Source organism: Pelophylax lessonae (genome assembly GCF_965119305.1).
Source record: "Pelophylax lessonae genome assembly, chromosome: 5".
Taxonomy (NCBI): domain Eukaryota; kingdom Metazoa; phylum Chordata; class Amphibia; order Anura; family Ranidae; genus Pelophylax; species Pelophylax lessonae.
In genome coordinates this window covers 480,710,258-480,722,516 of record NC_138772.1, presented here as the reverse complement: position 1 = coordinate 480,722,516, position 12,259 = coordinate 480,710,258, and the positions used below count along the sequence as shown (strand labels likewise).

At 42.9% G+C, this 12,259-nt stretch overlaps 1 protein-coding gene across 4 annotated transcripts in view; it reads right to left on the bottom strand.

Moving 5' to 3' along the window:
* The window catches only part of CPQ (carboxypeptidase Q), a 740,357-nt gene that overhangs the window by 63,644 nt on the left and 664,454 nt on the right, over positions 1-12,259 (bottom strand). The window lies entirely within an intron of this gene.

Sequence of the window (12,259 nt, the reverse complement as noted above, 5' to 3'; positions counted from 1 at the left end):
ATCTATTGTACTTCCAGCTCTACAACTGTGCAATACACATCATACGGAATAAGTGCTCATTGAAGACCCTCCAATCAGGGGTGTAACTACAGGGGTTGCAATTGCAACCGGACCTCATGCTCCAGGGGGCCTGTGCAGCTCCCCTGTACACCTGGATAGGAGGGGCGGCGGGGGCAGTATGTAGAGAAATCACTGTCCTCCATTTTCCTCCTGTAGCTGCAGGAGGAAAATTAAGGAGATTGGCTCCTCTGTATGCTGCCCTCCGCCGCTCCTCCTATCCAGTTCACTTGTGTTCTGCTGTCTCTGGGCCCCTGTGTGCTCCCCTGGTACCCCCCCCCACCCCACTGTGCTCCCTCCCCTCTCCTGCCGGCTGCTGCAGGGGATGTGTCGCAATAGAGAACCAGGAAGGGGTCGGTAAATATGTAATTTACCAGATCCTTCCTTTTCTGAATGGACAGAGTCATAGTCAGTGACATTGTAAAAAAATAAATAAAATAAAATGATATAAAATAATACAATTAAAATACCAAAAAATAAAAACTACTGAAACCAGTGGGTAAACTTCCAGGATCCCAAAGGTCACACTTGCAACTAGCAATTCCATCACCGTGGGGAGGCCCCAAGATGGCAGAAAGGTCCCGCTGTGAGACCGTAATAAAGGGCCCGCAGTGAGAGTAAAGGGGCCCAGGATCAGTGGGAAGAGCCCCAGGCTTGAAGGGAAGTGCCCCAGCCAGGGGTCCGGGGGGCCCTTCATGGTTTCTTGCACCGAGGCCCTGAAGGTTCTACTTACGCCTCTGCCTCCAATCCTTCACTGACCAGGTATATACAGTGCCTTGCGAAAGAATTCAGCCCCCTTGAACTTTGCAACCTTTTTGCCACATTTCAGGCTTCAAACATAGAGATATAAAACTGTAATTTTTTGTCAAGAATCAACAACAAGTGGGACACAATCATGAAGTGGAACGAAATTTATTGGATATTTCAAACTTTGTTAACAAATAAAAAACCGAAAAATTTGGGCGTGCAAAATTATTCAGCCCCCTTAAGTTAATACTTTGTAGCACCACCTTTTGCTGCGATTACAGCTGTAAGTCGCTTGGGGTATGTCTCTATCAGTTTTGCACATCGAGAGACTGAAATTTTTGCCCATTCCTCCTTGCAAAACAGCTCGAGCTCAGTGAGGTTGGATGGAGAGCGTTTGTGAACAGCAGTTTTCAGTTCTTTCCACAGATTCTCGATTGGATTCAGGTCTGGACTTTGACTAGGCCATTCTAACACCTGGATATGTTTATTTGTGAACCATTCAATTGTAGATTTTGCTTTAGGTTTTGGATCATTGTCTTGTTGGAAGACAAATCTCCGTCCCAGTCTCAGGTCTTTTGCAGACTCCATCAGGTTTTCTTCCAGAATGGTCCTGTATTTGGCTCCATCCATCTTCCCATCAATTTTAACCATCCTCCCTGTTCCTGCTGAAGAAAAGCAGGCCCAAATCATGATGCTGCCACCACCATGTTTGACAGTGGGGATGGTGTGTTCAGGGTGATGAGCTGTGTTGCTTTTACGCCAAACATAACATTTTGCATTGTTGCCAGAAAGTTCGATTTTGGTTTCATCTGACCAGAGCACCTTCTTCCACATGTTTGGTGTGTCTCCCAGGTGGCTTGTGGCAAACTTTAAACAACACGTTTTATGGATATCTTTAAGAAATGGCTTTCTTCTTGCCACTCTTCCATAAAGGCCAGATTTGTTCAGTTACGACTGATTGTTGTCCTATGGACAGAGTCTCCCACCTCAGCTGTAGATCTCTGCAGTTCATCCAGAGTGATTGTGGGCCTCTTGGCTGCATCTCTGATCAGTCTTCTCCTTGTATGAGCTGAAAGTTTAGAGGGACGGCCAGGTCTTCGTAGATTTGCAGTGGTCTGATACTCCTTCCATTTCAATATTATCGCTTGCACAGTGCTCCTTGGGATGTTTAAAGCTTGGGAAATCTTTTTGTATCCAAATACGGCTTTAAACTTCTCATCAACAGTATCTCGGACCTGCCTGGTGTGTTCCTTGTTCTTCATGATACTCTCTGCGGACCTCTGAGACTATCACAGTGCAGGGGCGTTTATACGGAGACTTGATTACACACAGGTGGATTCTATTTATCATCATTAGTCATTTAGGTCAACATTGGATCATTCAGAGATCCTCACTGAACTTCTGGAGAGAGTTTGCTGCACTGAAAGTAAAGGGGCTGAATAATTTTGCACGCCCAATTTTTCGGTTTTTTATTTGTTAACAAAGTTTGAAATATCCAATACATTTTGTTCCACTTAATGATTGTGTCCCACGTGTTGTTGATTCTTCACAATCAATTACAGTTTTATATCTTTATGTTTGAAGCCTGAAATGTGACAAAAGGTCGCAAAGTTCAAGGGGGCCGAATACTTTCGCAAGTCACTGTACATGTCTAATAAAATTCACTGCAAAGCTCCTAGCTGTTTCTGCACTTTATATTAAAATCCTAACATGGGTTCTTCTCATTTTCGCTCACATGCAAATCCATAGATCTCATAAACGTAGTTCTAAAAATAAAAAACTTCACCTCTATCATCATATGTGAGAGGATACATATAAATAATGATTTCAATCACAATACATATACAAATTATAATAATTGTGATAATAGTAAAGAACTTTGAATGTTGAAAACAGTCACATTTTTACCCTACTTTTCTTCTATGTACGATGACCCCCTAATTTGCTGTAACTTTCTGAACACTGTTAAGGCCCATCAAGTGTGTTCACAACACCTAGTAATGAAAGTATGCCCACCAAAGGCAAAGGCAAAAAATGCTTGTGAGGTCTTCATGGCAATAATCCTTTAATTAGAATCTGCTCCACCTATCTTGGCACTTTCCCAGGTTACAGCTTGCAAATAAGTTACTAAAAGAGCAAAAAAAAAAGTGCAAAAAGTATAAAATACATTTATTTAAAAAATAAAAGTTAAAATGTTTAAAAAAATTAATAAAATCACTCAGTGTGCAACTGAGCACTATGTATGAACATACATGCAGATATTACCAACAGATTTGGCGTTTCCATTTAGATGCTGCACCAGCTCTTGTGCTCTTAGCCCAATATGCCACAGCTCTGTGTTAGAGTTCTTTCTGTTCTTTGAATGTTCTAGACTTATTTTCATGGGGGTCTCAAAAGCATTAGTTGCATTTTCTTAAACAGAAAGGTAAACCGTTTGGTGAGTGCATTTTCCCCTGTAGGTGGAGGGAACACACGTGGTTGGACTTTTCAGTGTGGAGAGTAACAACAAATTAAGGATCATTGTACATGGAATAAAAGACTGTTTTTCACAGTCAAAGCATATTAATCACCTACTATACATCTACTGTATATGTATTGTGAGTGAAATTATTGTTTGTATGTATACAGCCTAACATATTGTAGTGGGGGTCACGCTTTTTTATGTTTAGTACTACATTTATGAAATCTATGGGTTTTCAATCTTGTATTGAGAGGGCTTGAAACTATTTTTAATGTAGTTGCTGGGGATTTCATTTAGACTTGGGTAATGTACTAAGTTAACACCAAAACATTTTTTTGATAATTACTTTCTACTACCTGCAGCCACTTCCTATTTCCTGATTGAGAAGGTCTTCCTGCTTTAATCATGTAACCAGCCCCAATGTTTTATTAGGGTAAGAACTGATGGGAACAACAGCAAACCAATCATATAAGCAGAAAATAACACTTCTGGATAAATTCTGTACTCCAACATTTTACAGAATTTATCCATACCTTATTAAAATTTTTGCCCACTTTCATTCATTTTAGCTGGCTGCAAAGTAACCTAGAAAGGTCATTTTTATTATAAAATGGCTTGTGTAACTATTTTATCTATTATATTAATATTTTAGCAAAATTAGAGTTATCCTTTTTAAATTATATTTCTTAATTTAGGAAAATGAAACTTTTAAGCAAGAATCCTTTTTTTTTTTTTTAATTTTAATCAGCGCAGATGATTCAGAATATCTCATAAAACCTTCTAGAGAAACTAAAAATTATCATGACAACCTTGTCATATTTTATTTTTTCTAAGGGTGTTTTCGATGCACAGCTTTAATTGCAGCAGAGACTGGGAGAGTGACAATATAAACATTATGTAAGTGTACGTTTAAGTTTAATGTCATGGAGCCCTGCAAGAATTCTTGATAGGAAAACACAACGTACCATAAGCATGTAATGTACATGGTGTTATAAAAAGCCTGGCCTCACACGTTCCATGTTGCTGTGGCAGTAAGATAATACTGAACTGAGAAGACAGCCCAGTGTATACAGTTCTTGGTTTCCTAAGCTGGGATGTGCAGCTAAAGGCCCGTACACACGTAGCGATTGTCGGTCGTAAATATTCGGCCAACGTCCGATCGGCCGATTGTCGGCTTGTTAGTATGATGCTTCCGACAACCGACTGCGACTTTTCGGGCCGAACATAATCTGGTGTGCAGGCTTTAAAATTTTTGTTGGCCAACACCAGAACGTCTGATTGTTCGTCAGTCAGTACAGATTTCGGCCGACAAACAGCAGATGAGCAAGACTGGGCATGCTCAGAGAAGAAAAAACACACGGAAAGTTAACCATCACATGACATCACTTCTGCAGTCGGCTGTTGTTGGCCGACAAAATTCGTGTGCAGTCTTTAGCACTTTTCAACCGACAGGACAGCACCGGACAAAAGACGGCCGATCGTTCGGCCGACAATCGCTACGTGTGTACGGGGCTTTAGGAAAAAACTTTTAAGCACAGTAGTGATAGAAGGAAAAAATACAATGGGATCACTAAAATGAAAACTGGGCACAACACTTATGTTGAGGGAGACCTGGATGTAGCAAACCATTTAAACAATTACTTCTGTTCAGTCCTCTCAGAAATATGTTGTATTAACAATAACAAGTTGGGGAATCATATTTATTCTAGTAATGATGGTTCATTTTTAGAATTTCTGGAGACAGAGGTGGCAGGAGAACTGGCTCGGGTAAAGCTTAAAAAAATCAATGGGCCCTGATGGTATTCATCACAGAGTTCTAAGAGAACTTCAAGATATAGTTGTTGGACCATTAAAAGATCTTTTTAATCAATCTCTTCTAACAGTCAAAGTTCCCCAATCCTGCCGAACAGCTAACATTGTACAGTACCCAGTGGCGGCCGGTTCGTTAGGGGCGCAGGGGCGCCGCCGCCCCCATCCATGCGTCCGGCCCCCTAATCTGCATGCAGGGGCGCCAGATGCATGGAGTTCAATGGGGATTTTTTTTTTTTTTTTGCATCACCTGATTAGAGCCAGAGGCTCTAATAGGGCGATGCAAAGGGTGGACCCGGGGCGCAGAGCAGTGTGTCCCGAGCCCACCCATTGTGTGACAATAGCGAATAAAAATTTGCTATTGTCACACCGATCCTCCTCCTGGACAATCAGGAAGCGCGTCCGATATGCACTTCCTGATTGGCGGCAAGGCAAACCCCATGGCATTGGCCGAGGAGGAGGCGGGAGCGGAAGGACTGGAGGAGATGCGCCACCAGGACCGAGGAGAAGCCACCGTTCGGGGGACTGAGGAGAAGCTGATCGCCGCCGCCGCTGCTGCTGCTCCAGGTAAGTAAGGGGGCACGCTCGCTGATCTCTGCATTGGGGGAATGTATGCTGGTCACTACATTGGGGGCACGCATGCTGATCTCTGCATTGGGGGCATACACGCTGATCTCTGCATTGGGGGCATGTATGCTGGTCACTACATTGGGGGCATGTATGCTGGTCACTGCATTGGGGGCATGTACGCTGGTCACTGCATTGGGGGCATGTATGCTGGTCACTGCATTGGGGGCATGTATGCTGGTCACTACATTGGGGGCATGTATGCTGGTCACTGCATTGGGGGCATGTACGGTGATCTCTGCATTGGGGGAATAGTATGCTGGTCACTGCATTGAAGGGGGCTTGTATGCTGGTCTCTGCATTGGGGGCATGTACGCTGGTCACTGCATTGAAGGGGGCGTGTACGTTGGTCACTGGTCACTGCATTGAAGGGGGCATGTATGCTGGTCACTGCATTGAAGGGGACATGTACACTGGTCACTGCATTGAAAGGGGGCACGCTGGTCACTGCGCATTAATAGAGGGCACGCTGGTCGCTGTGCATTAATAGGGGGCACGCTGGTCACTGTGCATTGAAAGGGGGCACACTGGTCTCTCTGCATTGAAAGGGGGCACGCTGGTCTCTCTGCATTGAAAGGGGTCACACTATAACTTAATTACTGAAGGCCCCTTTCACACATTTGCGACCTCAAAGTCACGCAATTTTTTACAGCGTTTTTTGCCGCAAACTGACAGTACCTATCCACAAGAAGGGCAGCAAGGTAGAAGCTGGTAATTACAGGCCAGCGAGTTTAACATCAGTTGTAGTCAAGTTAATGTAATCTCTCTTGAAAAGAAGGATCATTGATCACTTAAAAATACATAATTTGCTGGACCCAAAGCAGCATGGCCTTACTGAGGGCAGATCATGTCAGACTAATCCAAAAGCTGATTTGAGGAAAATAATACATTTTATCTATTTTTGGAATGTGTAACATAACAAAACGTGGAAAAGGTGAAGAGCTGTAAATACTTTCCGGATGCACTGTAGCAAAAAAAAAAAAGAAAAACACTATTTCAATCCAGTTCTAAAAAACATTTATTAATGACAGACTTCCTATGTAATCTGTGGACACAACTAGGCAATGCAAGTAGTGTAATTCAGTCCAGCAAAGGTCACTGTCATTTTGCTGACTGAAATATTTTAAGAGCGGTTAAGACCTAGTCTTTAACCACTTGCCGACCGCCGCACGACTATCTACGTCGGCGGTCAGCCCCTCACAGGCAAACTAACGTAGGGCTACGTTGCTTGCTTGTGAGGGTCTAGGGAGCGAGCGCGCGCCCCCGGAGGCGCGCTCCCGCTCCCGCGTGGTCACGGACCCCCCCGCGCGTGTGACCAGCGGACCCGATGTCCGCCGGCCACTCGGCGATCGGCGGGGGAGAGGGAGAATGTCAGGCAGCTTGTGTAAACAAGCTGCCTGTCATTCTCCTCGCTGTAAAGACACTGATCACATGGATCTACTATGTAGATCCGTTGATCAGTGTCCTTACAGCTCAAGCCACAGCCAATCACAGTAGAAAGCACGCCCCTAGGGACACACACAGCCCCTCCCTCCCAAATAAAGTTAACCCCTTCACTACCAGTGTATTTTTACAGTAACAGTGCATATATATAGCACTGATTACTGTAGAAATGTCACTGGTAACCCCAAAAGTGTCAAAAATGTCAGTCAAGGGTCCAATCTGTCCGCCGCAATGTCGCAGTACCGCAAAAAAAATCGCAGATCGCAGCCATTACGCGTTAAAAAAAAAACAACAAAAATGACAAAAATCTTTCCCTTTGTTAGTAAACGCGATAACTTTTGCGCAAACCAATCAAAATACGCTTTTTGCGATTTTTTTTACCAAACATAGGTAGCATAAAACAAATTGGCCGAAAATGTTAAAAAATTTTGATTTTTACATTTTTTTGGGGGGAATTTCATATAAAAAAAATGTGAAAAATATTGCTATTTTTGCAAAATTGACGCTCTTTTTTTGTTTATAGCGCGTGATCAAAAAATCGCACAGGTGATCAAATACCACCAAAAGAAAGCTCTGTTTGTGGGAAAAAAAGGACGCCAAATTCGTTTAGGTACAGCGTCGCACGACCGCGCAATTGTCCGTTAAAGTCACGCAGTGCAAAATACCCCCTGGTCGGAATGGGGGTAAAATCTTCCGGGGCTTAAGTGGTTAAAGCTGAACTCCAGGAAAATAGATTTAAAAACATCCTCGGATCCATTTCTGTCATACAATAAAATACATACATAAACTTGCAGTAGTTGTAGTGTAACTTTGTGGAATCGTTCTTGGTATTGTATTCCAGGAATGCTCTGCACCGTAGAAGTGAGACTCAGAAAATGGAAGGCTATGTATTGTAAACCACCCAGCTATTAGTTATTAGTTGCATTCATCTAGACTTGTTCTAAAAAGTAACTTCACAGTACTGTCAGCCTAATATGTTGTCAGTTATAGGAGCTAGAAGGGTAGCTGCCTAAAGCTGAATCATGGCTTCCCATTAAAAAACAAATATGTGCAGCAGTACATATTTATAACTGCATCTGCATTTACTGTTTTCCCTTAGTCCCCATGCAAAGTTCCACAAATATCTGTTGAGCCTTCCAGTAAAGTTTACCTAATGCAGCTTTATGTGATGGTATGGCAACAATGCTGCACTGCTCCTCAGTAGAGTGTCCTCTCTAATATAGACTGCACCTGCTTGCACTCTAGTGTAGGGCTTCCCAAACTTTTTTGGGCCGAGACCCACTTCTGAATACAGTTATTTTTCGGGACCCACTTGCTTGTAATTGAATATTGTAAAGCGCTACAGAATTTGTTGGCGCTATATAAATGCAAATAATAATAACAATGCATATTTTTAAAGGGATGGGGCTGTTAAATTAAACATATCAATTTACTACTTTTCAATTTATTATTGAATACACTTGCCAGATGTTCTAAGTGAGGGGTCAAAAAACTGTTGCATGAGTGGCATATAAGTGGAGTTGTAGGTAATCAGCACCCTCATAGACAGTATAAGGCAGGCAGAGGACAGAAATTAACCACCCCAGGACAGTGATCAGCAGGCTATATGGCACTTACCCTCCTTCCTCTCCCAGCGATCCACAGTGAAGGTGAATCCCCTGTTTGCCCTCTCCAGGGCACAGCACACCTCACCCAGAGTCTCCATGATGAGGAGCTCTATGCTGGACTTCAGATCCTCTACTGGGGTCACAGAAGCTGCCATGAACTCCTGACACTGCCTGGCCACCTGGTCCTCCTATGACACAGAGGCTGCCGTCTCTGCCCGCTATAGCTGAGAAAATCCAGCCACCAGTCTAGCCACCACCGCTGCCACCAGCAAGACCAAGGAGCTGGCTCTGCACCCCATGAACATATCCTACATAACAGCCCACATACGTACTCACTGATGCAAGAATCCTCCTCGTGGGAAATGCAGACCAGCCTCTGTAAACTGCTTGGGTGAGGTCCTGAATCAATCGCGATTTGACTGCTCTGGCTCTCTGTAATTTGTGCGGGATCGCACAGCACAATTTAAGCAGGCCTGCTCTGTGATTTCCTGCTCTGCGTGACCCACTCAAACGCAGCTCGCGACCCACCAGTGGGTCCCGACCCATAGTTTGGGAACTCCTGCTCTAGTGGGATAAAGAAAAAAAATTGTCACTGCTGATTCATACGCCTGTATCTTGTCAATCAGCTTTTAGCTACACCCAGTCTTGCCCACCGCTTTCTGCATTGGCAGTGCTGCCTCTGTGGCTGAAAACCTACCATCGTGAGCTGCAGTGTCCGGGAGGGGAAGGGTGTGAGACAAAAATTAATGAGAGAGATAAATTACATTTTTTGTTTACTTTATGAGGCTTGTGCATCACATAATAATTCGATTTGGCACTTGTTTAGACTCTCATACAGGTGCCTTTAGTTGTATTTTGTACTACTACTCATTGATTCTCAGGGGATTCTAAATGCTGCAAACAGAATTATAAATATTTTTTTGCAATGAAAACAATTGACATACAGTATATCTACCTCAACTATATAGCTCTTTGGCTGTAGTTGTGGTTCAACCTACCTTAGTCTTGAAGCCCAAAAAATTAAAAGTACAAATAACGTAACTTTAAAAAGTTTACTGGTGATTTTTGTCCACATTGAAGATCTTCTTTAAATTTCAGAGACAAACTCAGATTTAGTCCCATAAAAGACTAGACAAAGTATATCTAAAGAACATAAACGTGTCACATTTCGATAAAAAGCTGCTCCATCACCTAGATGTACTTTCTCAGACATGACACCGGCCTTTCTTCAATTTAAGCTTTTGAAGCTCTTGTCTATTAAACGCCGCAGTGTTCCCTCTCCTGCCTTATTGTTCCATAAGAATGATGTAGTGTGTTTTGCGCTGTCAATCAGAGAGTTCCATAACACAGACGCTCTGTGATGAGCTAGGTGTGAATGTGACAACATATTTATTGCAAGACTGCACTTTGTGTTCCCGTCTGTCATTCAATGTGCCGTTCTATTTTACGACATAGCAGAATGCACTGACCCTATCATTCTCTGAAATAATCCTTAATTATACCTCATAAAGCTTGGCAGAAAATAGTTTTTGTGAGCATGAAGACTCCTTAGACAGTGGTATAAAAAGGAGTTATTTTCTGCTACATTAAACAAATGTAAATGGCTTATTATGAATATAAAATTATAGATTTCAATGTGAGGATGCAAATCTATATTCCTGCCTTGGTTGCTGAAATGTGTCAGTTGTTTTCTGTAACTTTCATGATTCCCACTTTAATTGACTAGTTAATGTCTTTGATTGTCAGTGCGAGTCTCGCCTTCCATTTTCCTTGTAGATTTACAGCAGCAACAGCAACTTAATTTACTTCTCAGCCCCGTAATGGGTCATCAGTGCCAATGAAGCCATATGCAGAAATACACATCAGTGCTATCTTGCACACCTCATTGACTTCTTCTACAGAGACACACCCAAAGCTGCCAAATTATAGAACCGTATTCATTTTTCAAAGTTGATAGTTAAGAGTTCTCAGAAGGGCAGCAGCCATGATCATTGAACATAGTTGTACTTTCTGCGCCATGAAGTACACAGATATCTCAAGTCAGGGATATCATTTTATCCTGCCGCTGCTTTAAAGCCAAGAAAAAATAGGGGTTCATAGGTAATTGCTCCCTGGCGCCTGAGGCTTAAAGGGTCCTTTAGTACCACTTTTTCATGTAAGGGATTTATGGGGGACTTATGGGGGAGGTTTCCAACTGCAGTTGAATATACTGTAGGTATTGCATAGCACCCAACTCTCCCTCATTTGGAGGGGCTATTTCACTTTCAGAATCATATGTCTCTGTACGGTACTCCTTCTACAATGTCCGTATTTTGTCTCTGCTGCAATAATCAAAATATATGTACCATTTAACTGCCATAAGGGTTTATAATACAGTAAGCATTCTTCCATCCCTCAGAGTATCACACTAGCTATTTTCAAACACTAATCTAAAAGAAACAAAGCTATGAAAAAAGCCCCAGTGGATTCAAGTAATCATTCTTGCACTTTAATTGGTTATAGTCCACATTATTGGGGGTGTGATAAGGATGTATCCATTGCCTAACTATTCTGCCCTAAAATATGTCTTTCTTTCCTTTCTCAGAAGGTTGTGAGGTACAGGTTGCATACCCTTCCCCACCATAAAGCCCACTTTTGAGGGCAATTACATGATTTTAGCAAAGGTATGGGGTCTAGGAAAAGCAGCTTTGTCATGTCATCTAAATGTTATAGATATATTGGACTGGATTATCTAGTGTTTGATGATTTATATACCAAGTCAAGCTATAGGATCTACACTATAGCCAGCAGAAGGAAGGGCGTGGTAAGAAGCAGGGCTTTTTTTCTGTCGGAACGTGCCAGAACACCGTTCTGACACCTCCGCCAAATAAGAAAAATATGGGAGCAATGAATTCTCTCTGCGTCACTGTGTACTGTACTGTGTCCACAAAGAATGGCAGCCACGGACTGAGCATAAGGCAATACAGCTCAGAACACAGGCTGCAGCCTAAAAGAGAGGAAGGCGGAGTTGCACTCCGCTCCACCCTGCCTTTCCCTGCAGGCTGGAAGGTAATTTTGGTGGCAGTCAGCTCAGCTGTGTTGAAGAGCTGCGGATCCATCAGGTGGGTTGTCCCCCTGACTGCTGACTGTGCTTACTGTGGTCTTTGAAGACAAGTTTTTAGACATTTTCAGGTAAAGTGACAATGCTGCTGATTGGGGCTGTGCTGTGTCTGTGACTGTCTCTTTGCTTTGCTGGATGGAGATGTCTCTTTCCTGGGTGGAGATGTCTCTTTACTGGGTGGGTAAATCTCTTTGCTGGGTGGGGATATCTCTTTGCTGAATCTATGTGGCTGTCTCTTTGCTTGATAGGCATGTCTTTTTGCTGGATTGGGCTTTCTCTTTGCTGGATTGGGCTGTCTCTTTGCTGAATGGGGATATGTCTCTTTGCTGAATGGGGATATGTCTCTTTGTTGAATGGGGATATGTCTCTTTGTTGAATGGGGATGTCTCTTTGTTGGATGGGGATGTT